This window comes from Otolemur garnettii, unplaced genomic scaffold (genome assembly GCF_000181295.1).
Source record: "Otolemur garnettii isolate 467f Iridium unplaced genomic scaffold, OtoGar3 scaffold00116, whole genome shotgun sequence".
In the NCBI taxonomy this organism is placed as follows: domain Eukaryota; kingdom Metazoa; phylum Chordata; class Mammalia; order Primates; family Galagidae; genus Otolemur; species Otolemur garnettii.
In genome coordinates this window covers 2,222,294-2,248,570 of record NW_003852511.1, presented here as the reverse complement: position 1 = coordinate 2,248,570, position 26,277 = coordinate 2,222,294, and the positions used below count along the sequence as shown (strand labels likewise).

The 26,277-nt window shown below is 39.5% G+C and overlaps 1 protein-coding gene and 1 pseudogene across 1 annotated transcript in view; both read left to right on the top strand.

Moving 5' to 3' along the window:
* PCNX2 (pecanex homolog 2) overlaps positions 1-26,277 on the top strand; it is a 340,225-nt gene that overhangs the window by 210,209 nt on the left and 103,739 nt on the right. The gene's annotated exons all lie outside the window — the stretch shown is intronic.
* LOC111727670 lies at positions 3,967-4,140 on the top strand (annotated as a pseudogene).

Here is a 26,277-nt window from a genome sequence, read left to right as displayed (position 1 = left end):
TCTTGAGCAGACACCAGGTGGGAGCCCCAGGCAGCTACCTCTACCAGGAAGTGAGGAAGCCTTTTTGCAGCTTTTAGTTCTCAGGGGAAGTGCGGTTGTTATTAGGTTATAGCTTTCATATAAAAAGGTTTAAATTAGTTTCATAATAGGGGTGTGTACATTGGATACTTTTTCTTCCATTCCTGTGATACTTTGCTAAGAAGAACATTTTCCAGCTCCATCCATGTCCTATAGCCTCTTCTTAACAGAGTGGCCAAAAGGTGTTTTTTAAAAAAATAAATGTATTTTGGTATAGTTTTAGATTTAAAGAAAAGATGTGAAGGTAGCATAGAAGATTCTTGTATACCAGTTTCTCTATTATTAATATCTTACATTAATATATTTTTATAATTAATGAACCAAAATAATGTGTTCATAGTATTATTAGCATAGTATTATTAAAGTCCATACTTTATTCAGATATTATGAGTTTTGTCTAATGTCCTTTTTCTGTTTGAGGATTCCATCTAGATTACTGCATTACATTTAATTGTTCTTAGGTTCTCTTGGCTGTGATGGTTGCTCTTGTTTTTCCTTGCTTTTGATGACTTGACAGTTTTGAGGAGTATTAGCCATGTATTTTGTAGAGTGGGATTTTTCTGATGTTTTTCTCATGTTTATTTTAGGGTTATGGGAGCAAGACCACATAGGTAAAGTAACATTTTCATCACATTATGTCAAAGATTTATGCTATTAACAAGAATTATTATATCACTGTTAATGTTAATCATGATCATTTGGCTGAGGTGGTGTTTGTCAGGCTTTTCCACTATAATGTTCCCCTTTTGTCCCCTTTCGATACAAAGCCCTTTGGAAGGAAGTCACCATGCACAACCCACATCAAAGGAGTGGATATTATGTTTCCTCTCCTTGCAGGGAAAGTACATAAATTATTTGAATTCTTCTGCATGGGAGATTTCTCTCTTATTTATTAATCATTCATTCACAGTGGTATGATCTCAGGACTTATTTTATACTCGGGTTATAATATAATATTTATTTATCTTATTGCCCAGGTTTTTTAGCTTCAGCTATTTGGAGCTCCCCAGGGGGCCAAGCCTCATGACCTTGCCATAATGGCTGACCCCTCACTATCAGGGTCTTCCAAAACCGACCATCTCTATTGCTGCTAAACTGGTGGCAAATCTGCTGTAGCCAGCCCTCAAATCTGGCTGCTATAGACTGCAGGCAATCCACTCCTTGCACTTCCCCTCTTACAAAGGGGAAGCTTGAGTGCCCTCTTAAAAGGGCTTGACAGAGGAAGCTGACCCCTTTTCTCACCTTCATCCTTTCCTCCATGTGAGGACACTGTGGTCCTCCCCTCTGGAGGATGTAGCACAAGACACCATCTCAGAAGCAGAGAGCAGCCCTCACCAGACAACCAAGCCTGTTAGTGCTTTGATCTTAGACTTCCCAGCCTCTACATGGTGAGAAAGCTACCTCTTCCCCTCTTACTCCTTGTCTCCTGTGTCCTTTGACGTAGCCCCCACTCTGTGTGTGTGCACATGCATGTTGTGTGTGAGCACTTTCTAGCTTTCTGGGACCCCAGAGTGCTCTAGACTGATCTTGGATGCTTCCTGTCCCAGTTCCAGAATTATTCATTCTCTGAGGAGCTCTCATTTATTTTATTAGAGAACTTATTTAGAAACCAAGATCTGGTTGGCTTAGGGGGCAAAGCAAGATGGCAAACCAGGAAGACCATCAGGCTGAGTTCTCCTGGAGCAACTGAGACACGAGAGTTAGGTGGTTTAGAGTGGTGATTTTGCCTGGCACTGTGGCTTGGGATGCACTGCAAGGTGATGAGGTGCTGGTTGCTATACATGAACTGGAGCAGCATGTCGAAGATCAGACACACTAGGCAAGTCTTGAGCAGACACCAGGTGGGAGCCCCAGGCAGCTACCTCTACCAGGAAGTGAGGAAGCCTTTTTGCAGCTTTTAGTTCTCAGGGGAAGTGCGGGGAGTGGATTGCCTGCAGTCTATAGCAGCCAGATTTGAGGGCTGGCTACAGCAGATTTGCCACCAGTTTAGCAGCAATAGAGATGGTCGGTTTTGGAAGACCCTGATAGTGAGGGGTCAGCCATTATGGCAAGGTCATGAGGCTTGGCTCCCTATAGGAACACAGCCACTTTAGTTCCATCTGCTAGCATCGGTCCCCTAGTGGTGATAGGCACAGGGACTCTAGCACCCCACGGGAACTATTGTCTCAGGGCATGGTGAGACCAGCCTCTGAAGGATTCAGGAGTGATCTGAGTTCCCAACCTGGCAAAACCTAATTGCTGAGCCAATAATCAAGCGATCACTGTGAACAGTTAATTTGGGGATCTGGTATATGCCTCAGTTCTAGGCAGAGGTTATCACCTGTGTTGTCCCTCCCCTAAAACTACAGCACCAACTGATGTTCCAGCAATATACTGCAACACAAATATTTTCCTACTAAAGTTGGACCTTCCCACCATATATCATATATGTATACATATATATAGGCTTTTATGTGTGTGTATATATATGTATATATATAAATAGTTTATAATTTTGCTTATTTTTTTCTTTTTTCTTCTTGTTAGTATTTTTGTTTTGTTTTGATTTTTCATTTATTTGTTACTGCAATTCCTTATTTAGGGTAATTTAGAGCTTTACAATATTTTGTATTGATTTGTTTTATTTCTTCTTTATTTGCATGATTGGTTCTTTTCTTAACTTCTGTTTTTACTTTCATCAAGATCAAGGGGTCCCTTATTTTTTGTTATAATATTTCAGCCTCATTTATTCTCTCTCCATATTTTACTCCAGAACCTTCTCTTTTTGGACAGAGACTCTTCTACCTTTTCTCATCTTTCCCATAATAATTGGCTCTGTAACAGCTAAGCTATCCCTTCCATTTTTCTTGTCTTTCTCCTTTCTTTTCTTACTCGTCTTCCCTCTCTCTCCTCTATTAGATACATTAATAGTTTTAATTTCCTTTATACATTCTCATCTTAATATAATTTCTTTCATTTGGTTTTTTTATTTGTTTGTTTGTTTGCTGAGAGCTGGGAGGAAACAACTGTGGTCTGACAAGTAGGCCACAGCAGTAAGCTGGCCCAAGGGGGTTAAGAGACTTTTCTGCCTCTGGCCCTAGCAAGATAGTATTAGCAAGACCACACTGCAGAATTTTTCCATTTTATTTTCATTCTTACTTAATTTTTCCTTAGTGTTATTGTTTTTGCTCTTTTCCTTCCCTTTCTAGTCTTACCAGAGGAAGAGTGTGCTTGTGCTTAGGCAGGTAAACACCACTTGAATTCAAGGAACCCTCCCAGTCCAGCCCCCTAAAAATCCTTGAGTTACAAGCATGGCCTTAGCACCATTCTGATCAATACCGCTTCTTCCATCACTCTCAGCCTCTTTTCCTGACCTCCTTCTCTCCTATTTTCCGGCGTTCTTTTCTTTCTTCTGTTATCCCTCCTTCCATTTTTCTTTTCTTCTTTCATTCTTTTTACTCTTTCTTTCTTTCCCCCATTTTTCTCCCTGTGTGCTCCTTATATTTCTCCTCATTTTGGCCTCTTACCAAGAGGTCTCTTCATCACAGAAACTCTGAGACAAGGTAATTGAAGCAAAGGAGGAACTGAGAAAGAAAAAGGTGCATGGAGAGGTGAATAAGAAGAAAACATACATCAGGAGGAACCAACAGAAAAATTCAGGAACCATGAAAAACCAAATAGAGCAAATCTTCGAAGGGGCCACAAGGCAGCTTTTACAGAAGACTCATCCTATAAAGAATTAATGGATCTGACAGAAAGAGAATTTAAAATATGGATGATGAAGACAAAAAAGGGAATGGATGAGAAAATAGAACCAAAAGTCACACAAGAGATATGTAGAATATAGAAAAGACATGGATGAGCTTAAGGAAATGAAGGACACAATCCAGGAATGTAAAGAAGCAGTAGAGCTTTGTGCAGTGGCAGTGTTGTAGCCAATGAGGTCTATCTGAGGTACAATTATTGCTAATTGAAAACTTTTCCCAATGCCCTGCTGTGATGACTTGTAACATAGTCAGCATTGGCAATTTTTCTTTTTTTCTTTTCTTTTTTTGCAGTTTTTGGCCAGGGCCAGGCTTGAACCCACCACCTCTGGTATATTGGGCCAGCACCCTCCTCCTTTGAGCCACAGGTACTGCCCCACTGGCAATTTTTGACAATTTTTATGGAGACTGAATAAAAAATAAAATAAAATTTAAAAATAAAATTTAAAAAAGCAGTAGAAAGTATCAAAAATAGATTAGACCACAGGGAAGAGAGAATGTCAGAGTTAGAAGATATAGTCTTCAAGTTAACACAGGTAGTTACAGAGCCAGAAAAGAAGCGAAGGAAAGCAGAGGAGGGGCTTAGAGAACTACGAGACTCTATGACGTGCTCAAACATACGGATAATAGGACTTCTTGAAGAGGAAGAAGATTGTCCCAAAGGCATGAAATCCCTACTAGAGACTATCATAAATGAAAACTTCCCCTAACAGAGGCTCAACAAGACACACACACACACACACACACACACATCAATTGAGATGACCTGGGCTTCAATATCCATCTCAAAGGTGTGTGTCAGGATCTTTAGTAAAACATGGGAAGTTTTCATTTATGATAGTCTCCAGTAGGAATTTCATGCCTTTGAGACAATCTTCCTCTTCAGGAATTCCTATTATCTGTATGTTTGAACACTTCATAGCGCCTCATAATGAAGCTGTCTAAGGTCAAGATGAAGGAGAAAAATACTGCAAGCAGCTAGGAGTAAGTACCAATTGGCCTACAAGGGCAGAGCCATTAGGATGACAATAGACTTCTCAACTGAAACTTTCCAAGCCAGAAGAGCATGGTCATCCATCTTCAACATCCTTAAACAAAATACTTTGCAGCCCAGAATCCTGTATCCTGATAAACTTAGCTTTAAAATTGATGGAGAAATCAAATCTTTTGCAGATATACAAGCACTAAGGAAATTAGCCACAATAGACCAGCTCTACAGGGAATACTTAGACCTTGTCTCAACACTGAACACCACAATGGACCACCACCAAAGTAAACACCTAGAAGTCAAAGGCCAGAACTTAGCTTCCACAGTAGTACAAAGGATAAAACTACACAACAAACTATCTCATAATAAAATGAATAGAATTTCACTACACTTACCGATACTCTCAATAAATGTCAATGGTTTGAACTCCCCACTAAAGAGCCACAGGCTGGCTGGCTGGATAAAAAAACACAAGCCATGCATATGCTCTCTCCAGAAGACACACCTAGCCCTGAAGGACAAATTGAGACTCAGGATTAAGTGGGGATTGAACTCCCCACTAAAGAGCCACAGGCTGGCTGGCTGGATAAAAAAACACAGGCCATGCATATGCCCTCTCCAGAAGACACACCCAGCCCTGTAGGACAAATCTAGACTCAGGATTAAGGGATGGAAAACAGTGTTTCAAGCAAATGGAAATCAGAAGAAGGCAGGGGTGGTTGCAGTCTTATTCTCAGGTACACATGGATTCAAAGCAACTTTAGTTAAGGAAGACAAAGATGGCACCTCATACTGGTCAAAGGAACAATACAAGAAGACATCTCAATTTTACACATTTATGCATCTAACTTAAATGCTCCCAGATTTATGAAACAGACCTTGAGGGATCTGAGCAATATGATATCCCAGAGTACCTTAATAGTTGGGGACTTCAGCACTTCTTCAACACCTCTCTGACAGAACTGGACAGATCCTTTAAACAGAGACTAAACAAAGATACAAAGGACTTAAGTGTGACCCTAGAACAAATTGGATTAATAGACATATACAAATACACACACACACACACACATACACACATACAGAACATATCATCCCAAAGTAAAAGAATATAGTTTTTTCAGATGGTGCCTGGGCTCAGGGGGTAAGGCACCAGCCCCATATACTGAGGTGGCAGGTTCAAACCCGGCCCTGGCCAGCTAAAACAGCAGTGACAACTGCACCAAAAAATAGCCAGGTATTGTGGCAGGAGCCTATAGTCCCAGCTACTCAGGAGGCTGAGGCAAGAGAATCACTTAAGCCCAAGAGTTGAAGGTTGCTGTGAGCTGTGATGCCATAGTACTCTACCAAGGGCAACAAAGTGAGACTCTGTTCTCAAAAAAAAAGAATATACCTTTTTCTTGTCAGCTTATAGCACATACTCCAAAATAGATTACATCCTAGGATACAAATCAAACCTCAGAAAAATTAAAGGAATAGTAATTATACCATGTCTCCTCCTAGACCACAAGGCTATACAGGTAAAGCACAACTTCAACAAAAATGTTCATCCCCACACAAAGTCTTGAAAACTAAATAACCTCATGCTGAAGAGTTGGGTTCAGGAAGAGATAAAAGAGGAATTTGTTAATTTTCTCAAATTTAAAAACAATGAAGACACAAGTTACCAAAACCTCTCAGATACTGCAAAAGCGGTCCTGAGAGGAATTTATTCCGCTAGATGTCTACATTGAAAAACAGAAAGTGAGCACATCCTCACACTCAGAAACCATCTTATGGAATTGGAAAAAGAAGAACAATCTAACTCTAAACCCAGCAGAAGGAAAGAAATAGCCAAAATTAAATCACAGATTAATGAAATTGAAAAAAGAATTATTCAGAAAATTAATGAAACAAAAAGTTGGTTTTTTGAAAAAGTAAATAAAATAGATAAACCTTTGGTCAGACTAACTAGGCAGAAAAGTAAAATCTCCAGTAATCTGAATCAGAAATGATAAAGGGGAAATAAGAACAGATGCCACAGAGATATAAGAAATTTTCTCTGAAAACTACAATAAACTCTTATGCCCAGATATTTGACAATGTGAAGAAGATGGATCAATATTTGGAATCACACCCTCTCCCTAGATCTAGCCAGGAAGAAATAGATCTCCTGAACAGACCAATTTTAAGCATTGAGATTGAGGCTCTGTCTCAAAAAAAAAAAAAGTTGTTGATTTCCTCTCTATTTTCTTGATGAAGGCTTCCAATGCTATAACTTTCCACTTAGGACTGCCTTTGCAGTATTACACAGGTTTTGATAATTTGTGTCTTCATTATCAGTTTGTTCTAAAAATTTGGTCATTTCCTTCTTAATCTTGTCTTTAACCCAGGTATCATTCAGGCTAAGATTAGTTTCCATGACTTTGAGTATGAAGTTTTCTGTTGCTCTTGAGTTCAACTTTTATTCTATGGTGGTCCGAGAAGATACAAGGAATAATTTCTATTCTTTTAAATTGCTGAGGTTAGACTTGTGTCCTAGGATATGATCAATTTTGGAGGATGACCTGTGGGCTGATAAGAAGAATGTGTATTCAGTTTTATTAGAATGAAATGTTCTGTAGAGGTCTGGTAAGTTCATTTGTTCTAGGGTCAGGTTTACGTCTAATATTTCTTTGTTTAGTTTCTTCTTGGATGGTCTATCCAAAACTGTCAAAGGGGTATTAAAATTTCCAACTATTATAGTGCAGGAAGATATCAGGTTGTTCATATCCATTGGGGGTTTGCTTTATAAATTGAGTACCATTCTCGTAGGGAGCATAAGTGTTAATTATCAAAATTTCTTCATGTTGGGTGTTTCCTTGACAAATATGTAGTGACTATCCTTATCTTTCTTTATCTTTGTGGTTTTAAAGCCAATTGTATCTGCAACCAAAATTTCAACCCCTGTTTTTTTCTGGTTTCCATTTGCCTGTATTATATAAGTCTATCCCTTCACCCTGAGTCTATTTTTATCTTTTAAGGTAAGATGAGATTCTTGTATGCAACAGATATCTGGTCTGAGTTTATGTATCCAGTCAGCCAGCCTATGCCTCTTTAGAGGACAATTTAAACCATTCATATTAATTGAGAGAATTGATAAGCCTGGTTGTGTTTTGGGTGTCATGTTTTTCAGATGTCCAGTGGACATTTTTAATCCTTTCACCACTGTGGAAGTTGTGTTTTGTTCAAAAATTTCTCAGTGAGTTTACTTAGGTGATAGAGCATTATGTTGATCATTGTGGAGGATGGGTCTGAGAATATCCTGGAGAGCTGGTTTAGATAGGGCAGATTTCTTCAACATGTGCATGTCATTAAAATATTTGATTTCTGCATCACAAATGAAGCTCAGTTTAGTTGGATACAGGATCCTGGGCTGAAAGTTGTTTTGTCTTAAGAAATTGAAGGTCAATGACCATCCTCTTCTAGCTTGAAATGTTTCAGATAAGAGATCTGCAGTTATTCTGATTTTTCTCCCTTTGTAGGTAATGCTTTTCTTATGTCTGGCTGCTTGCAGAATTTTCTCCTTCATCTTAACTTTGGCAAAGTTAATCACAATGTATCTAGGAGATGCTTATTTGAGTCTTGCTGGGGTTCTGCAACTGTGTGCTATCTGTATAGTTCTGTATTTCTTGCAATGCTTGGGAAATTCTCCTCTATAATCTCTTGGAGTACAGCATCTTTATCTTTAGGACCATCCTCCTTTGGGAATTCCTATAAGACGAATGTTTGATGTTTTGGAGTGATCCCACAACTCTCAAGGAATGATGAGTTTTTGCTCTCCATTTGTGTGCCTCTTTGAGAATTTGGGAAGCTTCAAAAGTTTTGTCTTCAGTTTCAGAGATCCTTTCTTCTGCCTGATCAACTCTATTACTGAGGGATTCTACTATATTTTAGAGCTCCTCAACTAACTTTTTTGTTTCCTTGAGCTCTGCTATTTCTTTTCTCATTATGTCCATATCTTTGGTGACTTTGTTTTTGAATTCATTAATTTATTGAGACAACATTAGAATTACTCTTTGGATTTCAATTTCTTTTTTTTTTTTTTTTTTTGAGATGGAGCCTCAAGCTATCCCCCTGGGCAGAGTGCCATGGCCTCACAGCTCACAGCAACCTCCAACTCCTGGGCTCAAGCGAGTCTCCTGCCTCAGCCTCCCAAGTAGCTAGGACCACAGGCGCCTGCCACAGCACCGGCCATTTTTTTGGTTGCAGCCATCATTGTTGTTTGGCAGGCCCAGGCTGGGGATTCAAACCCGCCACCTTAGGTGTGTGTGTCTGGCACCCTAGCTGATTGAGCCACAGGTGCCGAGCCTGGATTTCAATTTCTAACTTTTCTTCCATTCTATTCATTTTATTTGCCATCCATATTCTGAATTCAGTTTCTGACATTTCAGCCATTTGTTTATGCATGGCATCTTCAGTTGTATCTCCTTTGTCATTCCTTGGGGTGGGGGGTGATATACTCTGGTTATTCATGTAGCCAGAGTTCTTCTGTTGGTTCCGCACCATGTTTGTTTTCTGCCATTTGGTTATTAGAACTGGCAGGGTGAGATTGAATTGGGTTGCCCAGGTAGTAGAGATAATCAACCCCTTACCAAAGCGTGAGGCTTTGTAAGTGTGGCTTATCTCCTACAACCTTACAGAGGCCCCTTTCAGAGTTTTGGCTGGAGACTCTGAGAACCTACTTGGTGAGATAGCATAAGCTAGCTCTGTTTTGATATCAGCCAACCTCTACCCTATCCTAAGAAACCATAATATCAGGTTTAAATCTCGGCTATGAAGATACACAGACAGCTGCAGTGCCCATCCCCCCATCCTTCAATTCTTTTCCTCTACAGAACTTTGAAGGTCATCCTCAGAGTGTCTCCAGGTGGAAAGCCCAAGACACAAGTTCCAATTAAATTGTATCAGGCAGTGCAAGCCCTGCTCCACAGAGAGGGATCCAAAGTTCTCCAACAGCACAATTGGAGCCAGGGATCCACACCCCTGCCTTCCAGACTCAGTCCACACTGTTGTCCACTTCTCTGCTCACAGACCCAGTTGGAGCCAGGGACCACTCCCAGCCTACTGGTCTCAGTCTGTACCCACCAAGCCTCTGTTTGCCAGACCAGTTGGGGTCAGGGGACCACTGTACCTCCACAAGTCTCAGTCCACGCCCAGAGGCTTGCCGGCTCTGTTGGAGTCAGAGAACCATGCCCTTGTTATCAGGTCTCAGTCCATACCCAGCAAGCCTCTGCTTGAGGGTTCTTTTGGAGCCAAGGGACAACACTCTTGCCCTCTGATCTCGATCCACACCTGGTCACTAGCCCAGCTGGAGCTAAGAACCAGTCCTGCCACTGAACTTAGTCCACATGGAGCAACCACTCTCCTACTGTGGGTGCTGTCAGAGCCGGAGTTTTGGACCCCTTCCCACCAGACATAGTCTGAACCAAGAGTCAACACCACCCCTGGCCAGGCAAAGTCATAACCAGGGGACTGCTCCTTCTGCTGAGTGTCCCTTTCTTCCCACACCCTCTTTTTTTCCCCCACTAGTCACAGATTCTGTCCTGATAGTCAGGTGTCCACACTATGCCCGGATTTCTCAGGAAAAGACCAAACACTCTGAGTGGTGCAGGGGGCAGAACTTCAGACCTCCATGCAAGGGTGGAAGGGTGGACTGGGAGTTTGGAATTGTGGGGAAAAATATCTGTTCAATTTTATACCTGGCAGGGTGGTGTGTAGGTTCGTAAGTGGGACCCCCCTGGAGAAAGATATCTGGTGTTTAGCGGCTCTCTCCAGAGAGGTAAAAGGAGAGGTCTTTTGTTCCCTATTTGCTCACAGAGTGCCATGGTGGGCTTTCCGCTTGGGGGAGGGGTCTCCCGTCCTCTAGTTGATAGGCTTTGTGCTTGTATTTTGTTTTCTTGAATACTCTTCCTTGGAGTTACAGCTAGCCCAGCTTCTTTCTTGGCTCAGCTACTCACTTTTGGCTTCATAGTCTGATTCTGTCCATTTTTCTCCCTCTGGTCAGGAGCATCTGCCAAGGATTGCTACCAGTCGGCGATCTTCCCAGGATCCCTATATTTATTTTTTAACTTCAAATTCCAGTTATTCTTTGTTGGTATATAAGAAAGGAATTGACTTTTGTTTACTGACTTAGTATAAGGCAGTCTTGTTGGACTAGTTTATTAGTTCCAGGACTATTTGTTTCTTTTCTTTCTTTCCTCCCTTCCTCCGTTTGTCCTTCCTTCCCTTCTTCCTTTTTCTTCCTTCTTCCCTCCCTCCCTTTCTCCCTTCCTTCCTTCCTTCTTTCCCCATTTTTTCTTTCTAGTTTTCCATATAGAAAACCAGAATAAAGATTGTATTTTTCCTTTATAATATATATCTTTCTTTTTTTTTTCTTGCCATGTTGCAAAAGGAGTGGTGATAAGATATTCTTGTCTTGTTTCTGAGATAGGGAGAAAGTATCCCATCTCTCATCATTAAGGATGATAATAGGATTTTTGTAAATTTTATTTACTAAACTGAAGAAATTTTTCTTTATTTCTCATTTGTTGATGGTTTTTATTATGAATGGGTTTTGAATTTTGCCAAATGCTTTTCACTTAAATTGAGATGATTATGTGGTTTTTCTCCCTTAGCTTGTTAATAAGGTGGGTTGTATGAATTTATTTTCAAATGTTGAATTAGCATAGCATTCTGGCGTATGAATATCTAAAATGCTGCTTGTTCACAACATATATTTTTGTTCTACACTGTTGGATTTGATTTACTAACATTTGTTGAGTTCCACATGTATATTCGTAAGAGTAACGTCCATATATTAATTTATAAATTTTTCCAGGCATTGTGGTGGGCACCTGTAGTACTCTAACCTCCTTGTCTCTTTTCCCTTTCTGTTTACCCAGATGTCCTACAATTCCTGCACTAATCCTGGTGTGCCGTCAGTTTAGACTCCTTGTTCTTTTTTCTCTGCCTAAAATTGCTCACCTGGTTATCCACTGTGCTCACTCTTTCAAGTCTTTGCTCAAATCTCACCCTCTCAGTCAGCCCTGACCACCCAGTTCCATCTCGTAATTTGACCCTGCTCTACCCTTAACCCCATCTTGCCCATCTTTTTACTGTTTTATGTAGAGTGCTTACTCTGCTTTTTACCTTTTGTCACAGCACTCGTCATCATACAATGTACCCTGTCATAGACTTGCTCATTATATATGTAAGTTCCATGAGAGCTAAGTTTTTTATCTTGTTTGTGTATTGATAGCTCTCAATCTGCATAACGCAATGACATACCTGTACACATGGAATAAATCTCTGGAATGATGAATGTTGCTCTTTTACACTGACTGTTTTATACTTTATCCTAAGTTACCAACTCATAGAGCCAAATTTAAACTCAGGCCTGGTCCCAGTCTGCTCAGGCTCAACAGACTATTTTGCAGAAGTTCCCTGAAGCCACCATATGAATAAATGTAGCATGCTTTCTGGGCTCCAGGAATACACATTCACTCTCAGTTGCCACCAGGGATGGTTCAAGAAAAGAATTTCACAAGCTCTGCACTGTGTCCTGAAATAACACAGTCCAAGGCCTCTGTGTTCCTAAGAAGATTGGAAATGTCTCACAGGGTGAGACCGCTGGTGAATTTATTTCTATCTTCTGCAACATTTTACAAAATGCAGGTTCATAAGAATTACTTGGTACCTATTGATTGAGTTCAGCTGAATTTCAGAGATAGAAAACTGTTTTTTGAGAAATGAATTCCTAGCCAGAATGTGGTGGTTGGATGACATTTTATTATTCTAGAGAGTTGATTCACAGTGGAGCAGGAGGGGAGTATGTGGGAGTCAAGGTTTTAGATTGAGCTGGTGGGTCACTTAGAATTCCTCCTCTGGCTTTTCACAGTATGTGTTTTGACTTTCTTGGCTCTGTATAAATCTCAGTTAGCTGCCTTGCTGCCACCTGCTGTCTTGGTCACAGTGGGGGAGTTAGCACATGACCAGCAGGGCTGGCAGCCCCACTGTGAGCTTATTGTTCTGTGCTTCCTGGTCATCAGAGCCTCCTTGCAAAAGCAAGAGGGGTAAACCATAATGTGCTTCTAGCTATAGATCTACCCCAGTAGTGACAAGCCGATATCACCCAGTAGCCCATAGCTCCATTCTTAACAATGTCATGCAATTTCTGGGAAATGCCTTCATAGACTCCACAATTCCCTTAGTCAAAGATTTGCAACTAACACATCCACTTTCTTGTCTTCCATGCCCAAGGACAGCACTCACACATCATGCAAGTTACTGCAGTCCATCCCTAGGTAGGGAGGTGGGGCTCACAGGAATCCTAGCAACTCCTTTGCCCTTCAGCCTTCAAAGTAAAGGTCAAGTTTTTAATGCAAGTTATGTGCTCTTTCCTTTATTTTTCATGACAAATCATAGTATAATAAATACATGGATTTAGTCATTATCCAAATATCCACATAGCCATATATGTCTCTGCTAATTTATCAAAAACATATTTATGGGAACCCATCTTTAAGGTCTGCAGTGGTCTCTATTAAAGGAGGCTGCTCACTTGTGAAACAAGGCAGTTCTGCAGCGATGCACCTTCATTAGTACAAAAGATTGAAGGGCTGCGGCTGGTGAATTTCCACAGAAACATGAGTGACGTGTGCTTAAGGCATAAAAGCTGCCTGAGTGGTGGATTCAGGGAATTCAGGAGAGGTGACAACTAAACTCACTTCACTAAAGGAATTTTGAAAACCTTCCTTACTCAGCATGTAGGGATGCCCTCTCTAAAATGCTTTCTGAATAGAGAACTCAATCTGGTTATAAACCAGGGCAACATTTTCTGTGCAGTGCTGACCACTGGCATCAGCTACCTTTTATTGGCTGGAGGCTTGTGGTTCTCTAGGATGTACATGTAGGAACCTGCAGACTTCTTCCAAGTGCTCATATCTATGACAGAGTCTTCAAGGTCACAGATTTTCCCCTTAGTTCTTTCCTTGAGCTATTTATTAGTTTTGGAAGGACTTGGAGTGGTCCAAACCATGGCATTTTCTACCTTAGGTAAAGGAAGGCTTTGAATGAGACTGAGATGGTGACTATATACATTTAAAACATCTAGGGAGGAAAAGACTGCAAATACCTCTCTCTTCAGGAATATCAGCAGCAATGACAAAGACCTGGTATGTGGTTGAGAGTCGTGAAGTAACAAGAAGAATCCCAGGAGCCTCACCCCTGTCACCTATACACTGGATGAATCCAGAGGACACTGGGGCCTTCATTCACTCACTGTTCCACTTTCTGAAAAATATATACTGAAATACCTCCCAGGAGCCTCCTGTCACTGATCTTCTAGAAGATAAGGGTAAAACTGTAAATAATACCAGTGTTTGTTGCCAATGAGGATGCATTCTAATGGGGGATGTGGAAGGGACACACATATAAAAAATAATTTTGAAATAATGTCATAAGTGCAATAAGTAAAATAACCTGTATTTGTTGAGCACTTATTCTGGGCATGAGCTAAAAATTTACATGGATTATCTCATCCAGTCTTCACAAAAACTTTCTGAGATAGATAACATTACCAACCCGCTCAGTGGACTGAAATTTGTCCCACAACTAAGCAGGAAGCAGAGCTGGGATAAGAACCCAGTTCTGTCTCACTCCAAGGCCTGTTCCTGCCGCTAAGATTCTGTACTACTTGTCATGTTGAGAGAGGATACTGGAGAGGGGCAAGGTCTGGGAGAACAGGTCTTCTCAGGAAGACCACGAGGATGCACCTGCAGGGCCCTCTCCATGGTGGCTTAGCTCTTGGGAATTTATAGGCTTAACTCCCTGGAACTTGGAAATCTCCAAGTTCTGTGAAATCCTGTAGTTCTGTAGGGGCTGGAGTAGCATCTCCCGCTTGATTCAAACAGGCCAATGGGAAGGGTGCCTGTGGGGTGGAACTTTTTTGACTGTCAATAAAAAGGGAAAGACCAAGCCAGTCGGGGAGTGCAGCCATTTGGAAATCTTCTATGCCATAAGCTCCTGGCCAATGAATAATGCTCTTCCTAACTATGGTGTTTGGGTGCTCTTTCTCTCCGTTGGGCTTTGTCTTCCTGCAACATGTTGATAATTGTTAAGAGTCTCCAGAAGGGAGTGACAAACTTGGGCAGTCAGGGGGAGACAACAGGAAAAGCTTCAGAGGGGAAGACTACTTTTTCATTCCATTTTTTCCCTCTTTTTTTTTAGTCATTTTTAGTCATTTTCTCCTTTTTTTAGTCATTGCTCTTATATTAAGAATATGAAAGTTTAATTCATCAGTATCTATCTACCTTTAAATAATATTGGACTCTTATGTGTAGCGTGAAGAATTTTAGCAGTATTCTAACCTCCGATCCTTTGTGCTGCTGTCACCATACGCTTATATTTACTTATATATTAAGCTTATACTGATAGCTACTTATACCATATACTGATAGCTATTTATATGCTCTGCACAACACATTGTTACTACTGCTTTCGAGCAAAATTGCTCTTTTAGAATAATGAAAAATAATTTAAAAGTGTGCTTGATTGTATTATTTATTTCATTTCTGATGCTCTGTTCCTTTGTATAGATCCAAGTTTCTGACCTATGTCATTTTTCTTTTGCTTGAAAAACTTTCTTGAACAGTTTTTTGTGTAGGTCTGTTGGCAAAAAATTCTGTCGGTTTTGTTTGCATGGGCAAGTCTTCATTTCTCTTTCATTTTCAAAAGATATTTTCACTTGGTATAAAATTCTATGTCAACAGTCCACAACAAGACGGAACAAGTTCTCTCAACTGTCTTAGGGTTTTTTTTTTTTTTTTTTTTTAGACAGAGCCTCAAGCTGTCCCCCTGGGGAGAGTGCCATGGCATCACGCTCACAGCAACCTCCAACTCCTGGGCTCAAGCGAGTCTCCTGCCTCCACCTCCCAAGCAGCTGGGACCACAGGCGCCCGCCACAACGCCCGGCTATTTTTTGGTTGCAGCCGTCATTGTTGTTTGGCGGGTCCGGGCTGGGGATTCGAACCCACCACCTTAGGTGTACGTGGCTGGCGCCTTAGCCGGCTGAGCTACAGGCGCCGAGCCTGTCTTAGGGTTTTTAAAGTGTCACTCCATGACCTACTGCTGGTTTACGTAGTTTCTGATCCACGTCTTTTACCATGCTTACCTGTGTTCTATTTGTAATATGTTGTTGTTGTTGTTGTTGTTGTTTTCCTGGCTGCCTTAAAGATTTTCTCTTCATCTTTTGTTTTCACCAATTGTTGACTGTCATTTTTGTGGTTTGTTTCTTCATGTGTGTGTTTGTGTATTTATGCTCTTTGAGGTTATCTGATCTTCTTAAATGTGTGGTTTGGTGTCTGTCCTTATTTTGGAAATTTTCTGGCTATTATTTCTCCAAATACTTTTTTGGCCCTGTTCTCTTTCTCTTTCTGAGGCTCAACGCATGCATATGTTAGGTAATTAGATGTTGTTCTTCAGGTCTTGAACACTCAGTGGTGTTTTCGGTTTTTAATTCACTCAGTTGTATTTTTACGTCTCAGGTTAGGTGATTTGTATTGGCCAGTCCTCGAGTTCCCTGATTCTTCCCTCTGCTGCGTCCAGTGTAATGAACCCATTTAAAACATTCTCTGTTACTGTGTTTTTCATGTCTGTCATTTTTATTTGAGTCTTTATCTTATAGTTTCTATTTTTTGCTGAGATACCCAATATTTCATCTTGTACACTTTCCTTTAAAGTATTAATAGCAATTCCTTAAATTCCCTGTCAGAGGGTTTCGACACATGGGTCATCTCTGAGTCTTGCTTTCCTTCTTTGCCTTTTAGAAGAGAGTTCTTTTCTTGCCTTTTTGTATGCCTCTTAAGTTTTTGTGGAAAGCTGGACATCTTAGGGAGACCAGTAAAATTGAGGCAAGTAGTTTTAATGCCTGGAAATGAGCATGCCTTTCCTTGTGTAGATTTTTAACGTAGCAGGGATAAGGGAATCGAATTGATCTAGTCGGTGGTAGACCAGGTCTGAGCTTTGCGGTTGCTGTGTTTACCCTCAGGACAGACATGGCCTTCAGCATTCTAGAGGGGTGACTTGTGTTCAGATCAGGGTTGAGGGGGAGTGGTTTACCAGAGCAGTGTCTACGAAGTGTCCACTTTGCTCTGTGCTTCCCCTCCCCGTGTCTGTGTGCTCTTGTACATTTCCTGTCCCTGTCCCATTGGTATGTGTTTCTACTTTTTACTTGAAACTTGTTTGCTTGGTGTCGCTGGGTGGGGTGTAGAGGTTATTCTCTGTTTCCTAATGAAACCCCTTGGTCTCAGGGATGGCTCCTCAGTTCTCCTGATCAGCAGATCTCCCTGCCCCTTCCTTAGGAGCAGGGTTTCTCATTTGGGCTATTACTATCTTACCCCTGGCTGCAGTGGGTTTTACCAGTGCCCTAAAGACAACAACATTTGTTGAACTCCATGGAGTAAAATTTTCTTTGCATGGAGGAGAAATTGGGAGAAAGGGTTTGTGGAGTGGTATGCCCTGTGCACATCTGTGGTTCTCTTTCCTCAGGTCGGTACCACGTCAGGCATTTCCTTGGAGCTCCCTCTACTCTCTTCAAGTCACACTCAGTGGCATTCCTGGAAAAACTCTACCCCACCCCGGCTTCACGCTGTCCAGGCATCCCACACATCCCCTTCCTGTTCATCAACTCTTTTGGCCAAAATCTGTACCAGTTTCTGGTTGCATCTGCCCTAGGTGAGGGAGTGCTCACCGACCCTTCTCTCCCTGAAGGGGCCTGTCTCTCATTAGATTTTGGACTAGGTGTCTGCTCTAGAACCCAGTTCTCCAGTGGGATTTTTTTAAAGTCATGAATTTAAACTTTTTCTGGATTTTTTTTTTTTCCATTGGAAGGATGGTAGGAATGCTGTTTCTAGCATTTTATATCCGGGGAAGCAAATAGCCCTTTGAACTACTTTGTAATTTTATATGAAATTTGGATACATTTGATATATGAGAGCTCAAATTTGGGAATATATTGCTTCACCTAACTGGGATGCCCACATGTGGATCTCTCTTGAGATACAACCAGGATGCTCATCCAGGATGAACGGTGGCAGCAGGGCTCTGTCTTTTTATGCTGTCTCTTTCCTACTTGTCTTTGGTTTGTTCTGCTGAGCTTGATCTTCATGTACCATTTCTCCATACAAGGAGCAACACAGTACAGGAAACTCCAGCTACATGTAGCAGCTACGGTGAAAATAACACCCTGTACCGACTATATCTTGGACCCTGGTCCTCCCTTGCAGAGAAGATGTGTGGAGGAGGCTGTCAGACTATGACGGGCCCAGCGTGGACCATGTGCCCACCCCAGGAGTCAAAGCAGGGGGCACATCGTAGTCATAGCTATTGCCCTGGCTTTGTGTAGTTTTTTAAATATGTGTCTGCGATTTCCTTCAACTATGGCTTTACATTGATTTCTGCAACCCTAAATGTCTATCGGCAGTAGTGTAATGATTCAGTGGCTTGTCTAGCTCTGTAGTCTCCACCCGTTAAGCTGCACACACTGGTTCCAGTTTGTGGCCTGCTAGGAACTGGGCCACATAGCTGCAAGTGAGTCATGGGTAAGAGAACAAAGTTGCATCTGTATTTACAGCTGCTCTCCTTTGCTGGCATCACCACCTGAGCTCCACCGCCTGTCAGATCACTGGGGACATGATATTCCCACAGGAGGATGAACCTTCCTATAAAGCACGCATGTGAGGGATCCAGGTTGTGGCCCCTTACGAGAATCTAATTTCTGAGGATCTGGGGTGGAGCTGAGGTGGTGATGCTGGTGCTGGGAGTGCTACAAACACAGATCATCATTAGCAGAGAGGTTTGACTGTACAGAGACTGTAGTAAAGCAACTGCTTACAGACTCATATTAGAACCATTCCCCCTAGCCCTGGTCTGTGGAAAAATCATCTTCCATGAAATTAGTTCCTGTTGTCAAAAAGGTGTGATCTGCTAATCTAGCCAAAGGGAAGAGTATTATTCAGGCAACTCAAAGTGAGGTTAAATGATTTGTACCAACGTTGAAAAATGTCCATGATGTATGAGGTAGAAAAATCAAATTTATGAATACTATTAATCCAATTTATTTGTTATTTTTTTTAATTTGGTATTACTTTTTTAGCCATGGGGGTCTCACTTTGTCACCCAGGCTGGAGCACAGTGACCTGATTGTAGCTGGGCTCAAGTGATCCTCCTGCCTCAGCTTCCCAATTGCCTGGGACTACAGGCATGTGCCACCATGCATGCTAATTAAAAAAACAAAAAGCATTTTTAGATATAGGAGCTCATTACGTTGCCCAGGCTGGTCTTGAACTCCTGGTTTCAACCTCCCAAATCACTGCAATGACACCCAACCTTGTTAATCCAATTTAAATAAAAAGGCTGTGTGTGAGTGTAATACATATGTGTGTGCAGAAAATGCCAGAAAGGATAATTCCTCATCCATTTCTTAACTGTGATTGGTACTCCAAGTTAGGTCAGAGTACAGTGGACAAGCAGAACTTTCACTGTACACTTTCTGTAATTCTGGACTATTTGGTATTTTTAAAGTGATCTGTATTCTTATATTTTTATTGAAAAGAACAAAAGCCTGAATAGCCTAAGTGAAAAAAAAAAAGCAAAGCAAAGAAACTCTGGAAGCCTCATGTAACATTATAAAATAAGACAATGGTAATCAAACCAGCATGGAGCTGGTATAAAAGTAGAGGGATAGATCAGTGGGACAGAATTGAGAACATAAAGATAAAACCATACATCTGCAGACAGCTGATCTTCAACAAAGCAAACAAAAGTGTCTCCTTGGGAAAGGAGACCTCATTCAACAATTGGCACCAAGAAAATGGAGAGAGCCATATGCAGAAGAATGGGACTGGATCCCTGTCTCTTACCACACGCAAGATTTAACTCAAGGCAGATTAAAGACTGAAAAGTAAGACCTGATACCATAAAAATCCTAGAAGAAAACTTGGGAAAAACTCTTCCAGACATAGGCCTAGGCAAAAAAAATTATGACTAAAATCCTGAATGCAAATATAACAAAAACAAAACTAAATAAACAGTACTTAATTAAACTGAAAAGCTTCTGCACAGCAAAAGAAATAATCAGCATAGATAACCTACAAAATGGGAGAAAATACTCAAAAATCATAAATCCAGTGAAGGACTAATATTCAGAATTTATAAGGAATTCAAAGAAATTAGCAAAAACCCTAAAATAATGTCCTTAAAAAGTAGGCAAAAGACATGAACAGAGATTTTTCAGAAGAAGATATCCTAATGGTCCACAAACAGATGAAAAATTGCTCAACATCACTAATCATCAGGGAAATGCAAATTGAAACCATAATAAGATGTCACCTTAGCCCATAAGAATGGCCTTTATTAACAAGTCAAAAGACAACAGATGCTGGCACAGATGCCATTAAAAGGGACCTTTTATACAGTGTTGTAAAATGAAGAATGTAATTTGAACAGCCTCTGTGGAAAACAGTATGGAGATTCCTCAAAGAACTAAAAGTAGACCTATCAGCTTGGCGTCCATAGTTCAGTGGTTAGGCCACCGGCCACATATACCGAGCCTGACAGGTTTGAACCCAGCCCGGGCCTGCTAAACAGCAATGACAACTGCATCCAAAAAAAAAAAAGCTGGCAGTTGTGGTGGGCGCCTGTAGTCCCAGCTACTTGGGAGGCTGAGGCAAGAGAATCACTTAAGCCCAAGAGTTTGAGGTTGCTGTGAGCTATGACATCACAGCACTCTTCCAAGGGCAACACAGTGAGACTCTGTCTCAAAATAAATAAATAAATAAAAATAAAAGTAGACCTACCATTCAATCCAGCAATCCCACTACTAGGTATCTATCCAAAGGAAAAGAAATCATTTTATCAAAAAGACAGCCACACTTCCATGTTTATGTCAGCACAATTCACAGTTGCAAAGATATGGAATCAGCCTAAGCACTCATTGACTGATGGGTAGATGAAGAAATGTGGTAAATAGATACTATGGAATCCTGTTTGGCCATAACCAGAATGAAATAATGTCTTTTGCAGCAATTCGGATGGAATTGGAAGCCATTTTCCTAAGTGGAGCATCTGACAAACGGAGAAACAAAGGCCACATGATTTCACTTACAAGTGGGAGCTAAGGAGTCCGTCCATACATGGTGGTGCAGAGGGGGAGAATAGGCTTTGCAGATTCCCAAGTGGGGGGCAAGTGAGGAGTGAAAGTTCCCATCACAGATGCACTCAAAGTCCTGACTTCAGGAACCATCATGCAGTTCATCTATGTATTGGAAAACACTTGTACCTTCTAAATCTTTAGAAATGAAAAAAAAAAAAATACCCTGTAAATTTGGAAAGTTTTGGTGCTTACAGCAGAAGTTTCAGTTGGATGGAAAAATCATTGTATGAATTGCCTTTTTCCTCTGTGTGGTAGGTTGCTGAAATGTTAGTACAAATAGAAAAAGCTCAGGATAGTAGATAAGTTAGATATCCAGGAACTATGCATAGAGGGGAGGGGGAAAGAGGGTATTTTACAAAGATGGAGAAAAATCTGCCCATAGGTCTTAAATTCACAATTCTTTTTCTCACTAAAGTAATATAAGTTAAAGGCAAACAGCATGTGTCCTGATAAAGTGCTTCTGACCTTGGCTCTCACATCCCCTTCCCAAGGGTCGCATTTGCCTTCCCCATGATTCTAACCCACCTTGAAGACGGCGTAGAGTTCAGAAAGCTGCCTTTTTTCCTTAGGAAAGAGAAGGGTAAATAAAATCCAAACCAAAGATGGAGAAATTGTACGGGATATAGAATAGTCAGATGCAGGCTCACATATGGAATTTAAAGAAGTAAAACATTGACTAGGAAGGCAGAATGTGTGCATAAACAATATTCTTTTTGCAATATTCACTCTAGGGTGAAGTGGGGAAGACACTTGGAGATAAAAGGTATCTCCCCACATCAGCTACTCTCAGCCTGTGTCTTCCTTACTGAAGTCCACACTTGCCTCCTTCCATGGCTCCCTGCCATGCACTCTGTGCTCACACCACCCACCACAAGCAGAAATACACGTAGAGATGAAGATTACAATTAGTTCTCAGGGGTTTAGACGGAACTTTTCAGTTTTGCGTATTCTACTTCTTGGTACATTATAAAATTTCAATGTGCAATGATAATTCCATTTGCATTTTTAGCTACACTAATTAGCAGTTGTGAAATATGATCTTAATTAATATTTTCTGTCTATGGTGTTCTCTTAAGGGTCTAGATTTGTCTGACTGTGTGGGGCCTGCTAATCAAGGACCCAGGCTTGTTGCATTTCCCCTGTTAGCTTCACATAAATTTGCCTAAGTAGCCTCCTCCTGCTGGGTACTCTCCTCCCTGCATTATCCGGCTTTCTCTTCTCAGTTACAATTTTCCAAACAGCACTTCACAGATGATAAATTACTACCCCAGGTTCCTTTCTCCCTCCTTAGATTCCAGTCTCTCTTAATGGTTCTCTTTTTACTTTCCTGTTTTAGTTTAATCAGATTCATCCTGCTTGATGCTTCTCTGAATGATCCTGGGGTTCTACTATTAAATACAATGTTTACTGCAATAGACAACTGTACCTTTTTATTTGGTTTAAAAAGAACTCTTTTATTACTAGATTTTTAGGAATTTTTACGAGTGTTTTGAATTTATTTTTCAACATCTTTCCTGTACCAACTGAACAATATATAGCTTTTCTTTTTTACTTTCCCAATTTTGTGAATTACATTGATATTTTTCTAATATTTAAACCATATATTTCTATTTTCTTTTTTGTAATATTCTTGTCCAATTTTTATATTAAAAATTAGCATCCCAATACAACTATGAAATATTTCTATCAAATGCACATTTTAAGGCAATGGCTTTTCCTTTGCAGACTGCTTTACCTGAGTTCCACAGGTTCTGATTGATACTATTGTTTTCATTGTTTTTCATTTTAAAATATATTCTAATGTTTAGTATAATCTGTTCTTAAATAAGTAATTGAAAATGCAAAGATTGTGGTTGTTACTGTTATTTTGTAAACTTTTTGTTTTTGATTTCTAATTTACTTGCAAAACAGTGTGCATGATACTAATTTTTAACATTGATTAAGACTTCTTTTTCTTCCATTAGTAGGTCATCAATTATTGTAAATGTACATATGTTTAAAAATTATATTCTTTCTCTTTTGGCTGGCTGTAAAATTCTAATACACATGTCTCTTAGATGAAACTTCTTACTTCTGTTGGCCAAATGCTTTATATTTTTGTTTAATTTTTGGCGATTGGACTACCATTTTCTGAGATAGGGATCTTAAAATATTCCCTTATAATTAGAAATTTTGCTAGTCCTTTCTTATAATTCTATCCATTTGTAGTCCAGACATTTTGAGATAACATGGTTGAATATATACATTTGATCCTCTTGGTGCCACTTCCCTTTCATCATTATAGACTTACTGCTACTTATTCTTTTTTAATAAAAGTCAATTCTATCTAACATTAACAGAGAAGAATCAGAGCTTTTTTTTTTTTTTTTAAACTTTATTTTTTTATTTTTTTTTTTTGTTGTTGTTGCAGTTTTGCCAGGGTTAGGACTTGAACTCACCACCCTTGGTATATGGGGCTGACACCCTACTCACTGAGCCACAGGCACCACCCAGAATCAGAGCTTTTTATTAAAATTAATCTGCTATCTTTTTTCTTAGTCTTCTTACTCTAAATTTTTCTAGATCATTGTAATATTTTTTTCCAAAAACATCTAGCTATTTTTTTTAATACAGACTGAGAATCTCTGTAAATTTTTGTAAATTTTATCCATTTATACTTGCTGTACTAATGATATGTTTGTACTTTTCTCTAGCACACTATTGTAATTTTTCACATTGTATTTAGGATCCTTTTGCTTTTGTCCCCCCACCTCTTCTTTCTTGCCGCCCCCCCCCCCCCGGTTAAATAAAGTGGGACTTTTTTTGATCTCTGTTTTTGCCTCTAGTGCTTTGAAAATTGAATATTATGTTTCTTGCCCTTTAATGCAATAATGTGCAGTGTGTGGTCCGCACACCAGCAGCATCAGCATCACCTGGGACATTATTAGAAATACAAATTCTTGGGCTCCATTCCAGACGGGCTGAGTCAGAAGCAGTGTCTTTGTTTTCCGGGCACTCCAGTTTGATTCTGATACACATCAGAGACCAAAACTTCACTGGTATAGTGGTCACTTTCATGTTTTTAATTAGCACAGTTGATTAGTGTATGAAATTAATTAAAATTTTTCCTCTCAAATAATACAAAGCCTTAATATTTTAGTTCTTCCTCTCATTGTAAACATTTATGGTATCTAATAGTAGATCCCACCTTCCAATGAATCATTATCTGTATTATGACTGTGTCTACAATTACTTCTCATATTGATATTCTAACATTTTACCATTTTATTTTCTTACCATTATTCTTGTATGTCATTTCCTTCTTCAAGGGTAAATTTCCTTCCTACTGAGATATATCCTTTAATTTTTTTTCTGGCAATGTTTCTGTAAGTAGTTCTTTCAGTCTTTGTTTTAAAAGATCTCTATTTCTACCTTATACTTTAATGATTCTACTGTTGTATATAAAACTCTAACTTGATAGATATTTTTTCTTAATACCTTGAAATAATTTCATTATCTTCGGACAAATATTTTTGCTAGTAAGAATTTATTTGTCCATCTATAAATCCTTTGTATCTATAAAAGAATATTTTTCTCTTTGACTTTGAGGTTATGCATTTTCACCATCATATGCAGTAAGGTATGGTTGTTATTTGTCCTGTACAGAACTTACTGTGTTTCTTCAATCCAAGGACCCGTGCTTTCCTCAATCCTGGGCAAATGTAAGCCATTGTTCTTCAAATATTTCCTCTTCCCTTTCTCTCTATACTTTCTTTCTGGAACTATAATTGGATATCTGTTTTATATTCTTATTCTGTCATCTATTTTTCTTAGCCTCTCATGTTTTTACTTTTCATCTTTCTGTGCTGTATTCTAGGTAGCTTATTCAGACCTTCCATTTCTCCAGTTTCATTTTTATGTTGTTACTTATATGCCTTTATTTATTAATTTATTTATTTTAACACAGAGTCTCACTTTGTGACTCTGGCTAGAGTGCTGTGGTGTCATAGCTCACAGCAACCTCAAACTCTTGAGCTCAAGTGATGCTTTTGCCAAAGACTCCCAAGTAGCTGGGACTATCGGCACCTATCTACTTTTTAATCTTTTCCTGGAGGCTTCATTTTAATGACTTCATTTTTTACTTCTAGTTTTTTTTTTATCAATTCTAGTTATTCATTTTTAATATTATGCTAGTCTTTTATCATTGATTCTGTTTTTTACTGTCAGCCTCTCATTTATTTAGACGCTTTTATATTGTTATATTACCTCAAATTCTTTAGATGAGAGTTTTCCTGGGTATTATATCTACTTACATTTTCTCAGTAGCTCATTTCTCACTTGTAGTTTTAAATTTTATTTTGGACTGATCTTCAGTGGGAAGTTATTTTTGTCAGTAAGATCCACATATCTCATGTGGAACTATTCTAGAAGATTATTTTTACATTTTTCAACTATTATGCTGATTAATTTAATTTCAGAAGTTATCTTTTTAAATTTTTCATTGTTATAGATACATAATAGTTATACATATTGATGGGGTAAATGTGATATTTCGATGCAACCATACAATGTATAATGATCAATTCTGGGTAGTTGAGATATTCATCACCTCAAACAATTATCACTTTTTGTGTTGGGAACATTCCAACCATTCCTCTAGTTATTTTGAACTTTGTAATAAATTATTGTTAACTATAGTCACCCCATTGTACTGATGAACACAAGGTCTTACTTCTTCTATCTCACTGCATTTATGTGTCTGTTAACCAACCCCTACTAATCCCCTGATCCTCACTTCCCTTTCCAACCTCGGATGATCAGTCACCATTCTATTTACTATCTCTATGGCTCAACATACACAAATCAATAAACACAATCCACTACATTAATAGAATTAATAACAGAAACAATATGATTATTTCAATAAATGTAAAAAACAATGATAAAATTTAGCATCACCTCAAGATGAAACATCTCTTAAACTGGGTATAAGGAAGAATATACCTCAGAATAAGAAAAGCCACTTGTGATAGACAGCTGGCATCAGACTGAGTGGGCAAAAACTGAAAGCTTTTCCTCTAACGTGTGGAACAGGACAAGAGTGCCCAATTTCACCACTTTTATTCAAGATAGTAGTAAAAATCCTAGCCAGAGCAATTAGACAGGAATAAAAAGCATCCAGTCTGGAAATGAAAAAGTCAAATTGTACTTATTTGTAGATGATATGATCTTACAGGTAAAAAAAACCCTAAAGACTCCACCAAAAAAAAAAAAAAAAA